Source organism: Ceratotherium simum, chromosome 33 (assembly GCF_057802395.1).
Source record: "Ceratotherium simum simum isolate JZ-2026a chromosome 33, ASM5780239v1, whole genome shotgun sequence".
Lineage (NCBI taxonomy): Eukaryota > Metazoa > Chordata > Mammalia > Perissodactyla > Rhinocerotidae > Ceratotherium > Ceratotherium simum.
Genome location: NC_141932.1, coordinates 20,328,462 through 20,336,425, shown reverse-complemented (window position 1 = coordinate 20,336,425; position 7,964 = coordinate 20,328,462). Strand labels below are relative to the sequence as shown.

The window sequence follows — 7,964 nt, the reverse complement described above, 5'->3', positions numbered from 1 at the left end:
TTCAGATCCCGGGCGCGCACCGACGCACCGCTTCTCCGGCCAGGCCGAGGCAGTGTCCCACCTACAGCAACTAGAAGGATGTGAAACTATGACATAAAACTATCTACTGGGGCTTTGGGGAAAAAAAAGGAGGAGGATGGGCAATAGATGTTAGCTCAGAGCCGGTCTTCCTCAGCAAAAAGAGGAGGATTAGCATGGATGTTAGCTCAGGGCTGATCTTCCTCACCAAAAAAAAAAAAAATTGAAATGAGTAGAGTCCAAGTTTTATGACAACCGCTGTTGTTATAAGGGCAGATTTTTTATTTATTTTTTTGAGGAAGACAGGCCTGAGCTAACATCCATGCCAATCCTCCTCTTTTTTCTTGCTGAGGAAGACTGGCCCTGGGCTAACATCCGTGCTCATCTTCCTCTACTTTGTATGGGACGCCAGCACAGCATGGCCTGACAAGCAGTGCATCGGTGTGGTCCCGGGATCCAAACCCGGGTTGCCAACAGCAGAGCACGTGCGCTTAACTGCTACGCCACGGGGGCAGCCCCTAATGGCAGATACTTTTGAGTTGGAGTTCTTCGTGATTGTTCATTGGCTAAAATATATTAGATTAATAATGATGGCTATTATGAGGAGAGTTGATGCAGTGGCTGTGTTAAGAAATATTTAGTGGATGCTTTCGTGGCTTGTGGATTAAATTTTTTAATTAGGATTGGAATCATAGGTAATATATTTATCTCTACGCGAATTCAGATTACTAGTCAGCGTGAGCTTATTACAATCATGGTTCCTGAGATGATGGTTGACGAAATGATGGTGATGAGGGGATTTATCAGTATGGGAAGGATATAAAGCAACATTTTCAGAGTATGTGCCTGATCACTTATTTAGCGGATCTCCCTGTAGAATATGGTGTAATGTGGCAGCACAGAGGTTTTTAAATTCTTAGGAGTAGGATTTTATAATTCTAGAGATAAGACAATTTAAACCTCTTTGGTTTACTCTATCAAAGTAACTCTTTTGTCAGACATATTTGCTATGTTTGTGGTGGGATGCTTGATGCGACGATAGGAAATGATACTGTCATATGCAGAGGGATACTGTAATTGGACAGGAGCTTTTCCATAAGAGATGCATAAGTTGGTAATATCAGAATCATGGATAGTATACTCAGATTCACAAGAAAGAGATAGTTAGGAAAAGGGTTTGAATAGTAAAACTAGTTGTGTATAGTTCTGGTCTGTAGGGGTTGTGGAAGTGTCCTAGACAAGATTGTTGTAAAAATATTGTAATGATGTTGACATATTCTGCCAGGAAGAACAGGGCACACAAGCCCACTGCATATTCAATGTTGAAGGCAGAGAGGAGTTCCAATTTTCCGTCTGTTAGATCAAATGGGGCTCAGCTAGTTTCACCTGGGATTGAGATGAATCATATTATGGCTAGTGGTCAAGGTGGAAAAGTCAGTCATAGGGATTCTTTGGTAATAATTAGAGTCAAAAGCATGAAGGATCCACTTATCAGTAGGACTGATAGTTGAATAATTGTTAATGTTACTGTATATAAAATTGTTTGTGTCACTGCTTGTAGGGGTCCTATTAATGCATATGTTGAAAGTGAAGCTCAGCCTGATCAGAGAATGGAATAGACAGGTAAGCTCAATATGGCTAATAAGAACAGCACGCCTAGGTTGATATTAATTAGTGGATATGGCATGGGTGGTGGAGTTCATCTTTTTAGGGCTAGGGTGAGGGTCAGGATTGGTGCAATGATGAATATGAGTCTTGATGATGTTAGTAGTTGTAGTGGTTCTTTAATGAATAGTTTGAGAGGATCAGTGGTACGTTGTAGGACACCATGGGGGCCGACGATGTTCGGCCCTTTGTATGTAGCCTAACGCTTTTCATTTGACCAGTGTGAGAAATTCCATGGCAATTAGAATTGGGTTAACTAATAACAGAATGTTGGTTATGTACCTTTCCAACACGTTGTTGGGAAGAGAGATTAAACCTCTGGTAAAAAACGTTTGAAGTATTATGCAATTACTGGGCTCTGCCATCCTAACAAATCCTGTTGTTGGGCAGGTTTGGGTATACGTTAATTAGACTGAGATTATATCATCTATTAGTTTGAAGGTGCTTTTGTAAAGCGGGCCTTATTTCTTTTGTCCTTTTGTACTGGGAGAAATGTAGAATAGAAAGAAACTGACCTGGATTACTGTGCTCTGAGCTCAGATCACACAGAACTTTAATCCTTAAACAAAGGAACCATCAATAGTGGTTACACCACTGGGATTTCCTGATCCAACATGGAGGTCGTAAATCTCATTGTTGATACAAATTCTAGAATAGAATTGCGCTGTTATCCGTAGGGGAACTTGTTCTGTTGATCAATATTTTGGATCAATAAGTGATAAAATATTCTGACTAGTTGGTCTAGATTTTAATCACTCAGAGTTTATTTCATTTTCTGAGGTCACCCCAACCAAAATTGTTAGTCCATTTAAAGATTATTGTTCCTTTAACTTGGTAAATTGTTTGTTCTTTTTGGACTTGTCAGTTAAAGCTCTATAGGGTCTTCTCGTCTTATTATATCATCCCCCCCCCTTCATGGGAAGGTCCATTTCATTGACAAAAAGTAGGAGACAGTAAAATCCTAGTGTGGCCATTCACACAAGGCCTCATTTAGAGAATAAGGGATTATTCTCTTATTCTCGCACACATCTCACACACATCCTCGTAGACACACCCAAGATAATGTTGAGCTACATATCTGGGTACCCGGTAGCCCCGTCACGTTAACACATAAAATTAACCATTACAGCTGGTCATAGAAAACTTCTCATGAGCCCATAAGTATGAATTGAGAGGATCTAAGCCACCTGTCCATGACTCATCCTGGCTGTACCATTCTGTTTTATGATGGATGCTCCTGGACTTGTCTGATCTAATGCTTTGGTGGGTCTGATAGAACTCAGATCGTGATGAGAAGTTCTGGCTACCAGGTCACTTTATGGCCCGTGCTCAGACACTCCCTCTCTCCTGAGGCCTAGGAGCATGTTAGGAGCTCTTTTTCTACTGCTGTAGATGGCATGCCCTTGCTCCAGGACCCTAGGAGTCTGCACTTCTACTCTCTTATTAGGTCTTGCCAGAGGCTCCACAAAGCATCCTTCATTCTTTCAATGTGGGCTAGAAGGAGGTACAAGGTGAAACAATGTGCTCCCTTTTTGGATAATATACCCACCATGCCCCAGATTATTGGAGCCCTAACAACTTCATAGATAAAGCATATGCCTGAATTGTCACAAATGTGGATAGTGCATTCAAACTCGCACACTTTGTTTTAAATTGCTAATTACTAGACTTGAGAGAGTCATTGGTGTCATTTTCAACAGTTGATGTCACTGTCATCAGTGGATGTCATTGTCATCAATCATCAATATATTAGCATGCATCCACTTCACCCTTTGGAGCACACATGTCTTGCTAAGGCATTCAGAATATGTGTCATTTCTTGTGTATCAGGTTTGATTATCATGTTGTCATCAATATAGCAGATGAATGTAAGGTTCTGTAGAATGTCCAGATGGGCCAGATCCTTTGACCATAGTGGAGCACAGATTGAATGTATACTGATTTTGGACCCATATCAATGGAGACTGTTACTGATTCATCTTCCTGAGAAATTATGAAAAGTATGCATTTGCTAGATCAACACTGCATGCCACATCCCTGAGGCTTCGGTTATGAACAAATGTAGTAAAGATATACAACATCTGGCACAACAGCTACAGTTGGGGCTACAACTTGATGCTGTTGGCAGTGGTCCCTTGTTATGTGCCATTATCCATCTGGACTTTGGAAATGCCAGACTGGTGAACTAAATGGGGATACGATGGGACCATCACCTCTGTATCCTTCAGCATTTGAGGGTGGACCTACTCTCTGCCATTTGCCCAGATGTGATATTTGTTTTGATTTATTATATTGCTGTGTGGGTGAGTATAGATAAAGAGGTTTCCACTTTGTTTTTCCTACTATAATAGCTTTCACCCACAGGTCAAGGGAGCACGTGAGGATTCTCCCAACTGCTAAGTATATCCATTCTTATTATACCTCTGACACACACTGCAGACCTCTGGCACCCACGTTCCAGCTGTGTGAGGTGCTCACCACCATCTGTGGTGAGTGATCCAAACCAGAATCTCCCCTTAGGGCCGGCTTCCTAGGTCCACTGCTGGTGTGGACAGTCCCGGGTCATGATTCCTAGAAGCAGAGCACGAGATGGGATTCAGGGGGTTCACGGAGGTGGTGCTGGAGGGAATTTGGGCAGCACAGAGAAAGGAAGCTAGCAAGGGTCAGGTCTGAGTGGAGGCCTGCTACACCTGACCACGGAGGCTCTGGAGCACACGGTGCAGCCCAGGCTCACCTCACTTTTGGCTCCAGAGTCCTGTGCCAGGCTGCCGTGGCTGCTGGCTGCTCTCAGGAGTGGGAGGCAGGCAACCACTTGGGGATGGGTCTGCAGGTCTGCTGAGGGCAAATCTCCACAGAAGAGGGCATCTTTGGGGATGAATTAGCAGCTTGGGGAACAGGAACTGAGCAGTGATCCTAAAGCATTCACTACATGGTGTAAATACTTTTAAAGAGAAAATACCGGATACATGGAAATTAGAGTCTGCAGTGAGGAGTGATAAGCAAGGATGGTGTTCTGGGCAGAGGTGTGATGAGAGACTGTAAGGGCTCCAAAGCACAGTCAGGTTAAACAGAGTCACTCAGGGAAGGAGAGAACTCCAGGGCCCTCCCAATGGTAAGTGAATTTCAGGGAGGGACCCCTTGTGGGCACCACTTAGAGCCAAGGAATCAAGGCCTTGAGATGGAGAGCCCCTTGTGCTGAGTGTGTGTGTGTGCACTTGTGAGTGATTGTGTGTAAGTGTGAATACGAGCATATATATGTGGATATGTGTTTGTTTATATGTGTGTGCATGGGTATGTCTGTGTGTATATGTGTGTGTGCAAATGTGAGTGATTTTTGTAAGTGTATATACAAGTGTATGTATGCATATGTATGTGCATTTATATGTTTGTGCATGTGTATATGTGTGTATATTTGTGCATGCGTGTGTGAGTGCATGTATTTTGTATATGAGTGTGTAGGTGCCTATATGAGTATGTGTGTATGTGTGTGTGTGTTGAAGGAGTTAGGCTGGGGGACACACAGATGCAAATCTCCAGGGGCACAGGAGTCTGCAGGGACTCCTGATAAACAGGCTGACGGGGGACATGGCACAGACATATGGTGGAGAGGGAGATCCAAATCCTCATGGGGCTAGAAATCCTGGAGAATGAGCAGGACCCTGAGGAGACAGGAGGCCTGAGCTGAGGGTGTAAGCCGATTCAAAAACAGGAAGGAAGTTTAGCGTTGGTGTGTTGCCAGAAGTGGGTTTCTGAACATCTGTGGAGAAGGGGGCAAGGGTGGCCAATGAAGGAGGGGTTGGAGTGGGGACTAGAGACCTCAGAAGGAGTTTCAAGAGTGTGGGCAGACTTTCCAGTGTTCAGCTCCCACCAGGCTGAGAGGTTCCAGTTCTTCTCACCACCGGTTCTGGGTCAGGTGGCTGCAGAATCTCCCGTTGTGCTATAGGAAAGTGAATGTCAACCTCGGAGCTCGAAGACGGCCTTCAGCGGAGCTTACAAGTTAACAATATGCCAAGATTTGGTAAGTGAAACTGACTGAGACCCTGAGTGGAGGCTGAAAAGGAGCCTAGGCACAGGGAGGGGGGAGGGGAAGGGAATCTAGAGTGGGAATACTGGAGTGTGTGGAGCCCAGAAGAACCTAGAAAATCCGGGGTGGGGGGAGGGGATCAAGGGTCGGGAATACCTGGAGTGTGTGAAACCCAGAAGAATCTAGAAAAGGGGGAAGTGGGGAGCCGGTAAGGGGCAGGGGATGAAGAGAGGGACATCACGCTTTGAGGGTTGTGGCTCAATCTGGAGGTGAGAAGTGTCTCTCAGGGTTGGGAAGACTTGTACACAGGGTCACTTCCTCCTGCACAAAGAGGCCTCAGTCGTATCCTGCGCTGTTTAAAACATCACCCTCACTGGCCCCTCTGGGACAGCACAGAGGCTAGTTCAAGTAAACACCCTTCCCCTTCTGATGTCTGTACTTGCAGTTCTGAGGGTCCCTCCTAGCATAGAGTATCCCCTTTCCTCTGTCCCCACCATAATTTTCCCTTGAAGAATTCTGCCCCCCATCAACTGGCTGGGGGCATTTTTATTCTGCTGACTCGTCCTGGTGCCATTTCCCCTCAGCTCCCATTTCTAGTCCTCCCCGGATACCAGGAAATGCCCTCTGCAAGCCCCTGATCCTACTCATGGTCCTTTTGACTTTGCTCCCCATGCTGGGACAGGAGATTTTTAATGCCTCCTCAGGACTCAACTCCAGAATTTCATCTCTGAAATTTTCTCATCCACTAAACCCTATCCAGGCTCACACCCCTCAGCCTCCTGCCCCAGTAGAGATGTCCTCCCTGCTGAGATTGGGTTCACTCCAGATGGGGACCGCTGGCCTGCTCAGAGCCCAGGCCAGAGACTCACCCCAACATGAGAAAGAAATCACCACAGAACCACCGAGAGGCCACATTCCAGTAGGATAATACTTTATTTCCTCAGTTTCAAATCCTTCTTCTTTGTCACAGAGGCGTTGCTTTTTGTCAGAGAGGCGGAGATGGTAGACAACGATGAAAGCAAAACATAAGTATCAAAATTTTCTGTCAGAGGTTGATGAAACTGCAAAGTTTAGGCAACCAAGAGAAGGACCTGTGTGTCCCCCTGAAGATGGATATCATAAGGTGCGAGATTTATAATTAGCAATGAAGCACATTCTCTGCTGTTAACTTCCCACAAGGCATCGTCTTATGAAAGTAATTTGATGTTGTCTTCATCAGGATTTCACGAGGATTTTGTAGCTACCCAGCTGGATTTATAAGTAGAAATTAAACGACAATCACTTGTGCTGGTTGGCGATGCATCATCTTTTTAAAGAAACGTGTGATCCTGTTTTTTAAACATTTCACTTGCAACTGGTTGTATGCAACAGAAGCTATCTTGCCCAGTACATATGTCAGCATCTCACTGATTAGAAATTTAGACAAAGGTGTAAGGACCATCAGGCACTTCACCATTCCATACTCCATTAATTTATGTTTTATAAGTTTCCATATCTTATCAGTGAGAAATGCAACTATTCTACCCTCCAGAATTCTCATGGCCTTGTCCTTACTAAATGAAATAAGTGAATTCATGGCAAAAATGTAGCGAGTGTTTCTGTTGGTTTCAGTCGAAGCAATGACTTCGTTCCTGGAGAACTGGCCTCTTATATACTCTGCCCAGTTGCACAGAGGAAGTGGTCCAGGCTAATGATGGAGTGTTGGGTTACTCATCAGCACTTGCAATCCAAAGTTACTTCTCAGCAACTACAAAGTAGGTGGTAACATCATGATACCGAGTGGTGGGCTTGCTGTGCCCGCCATGAGCTGAGCCAATTTATCACATTGAGTTAGAGGTGGAGAAATGAAGTTTAATTAGATTAGCTGGCAAATTGGAAGACAGGTGAGTAATGTCTCAAAGACTCATCTTCCATTGCTGTGGTCAGAGAACTTGAATCGTTGAACAAAGGAACTTGCTCTATAGCACCAATTAAAATTTCTCTCTCCTATACTTTTAATTTTGAGTGTTTGCTTAATTTATTCATAATAGTTGAGTTTGGTAAATTTGGTCTAGCTTTAACTCAAAGTGGTCATTTGAAATGAAATCTCCTGGTGTAAACTAGGTGCTTTGTTTAAGCCACACTTTGATCTGTCCAAGCCCACTTTTCTGTGTGCTCACCTTGTTAGGACTTATCTCCTCTTGTATGTATAATACTTATTAATCAGTAATATTGCAGGTTTTGATATTTGAGGAGGGTGACAGGGACTGTGTGCCTG

General features: G+C 44.2%; 1 long non-coding RNA gene across 1 annotated transcript in view; it reads left to right on the top strand.

Annotated features, from left to right (window-relative positions):
• The first annotated feature begins 5,492 nt into the window (after positions 1–5,492).
• The window catches only part of LOC101395203 (uncharacterized), a 44,057-nt gene continuing 41,585 nt past the window's right edge, over positions 5,493–7,964 (top strand). The window contains exon 1 of the long non-coding RNA XR_015549507.1: positions 5,493–5,701. This is a non-coding gene — a long non-coding RNA (uncharacterized LOC101395203). The remainder of the gene's footprint in view (positions 5,702–7,964) is intronic.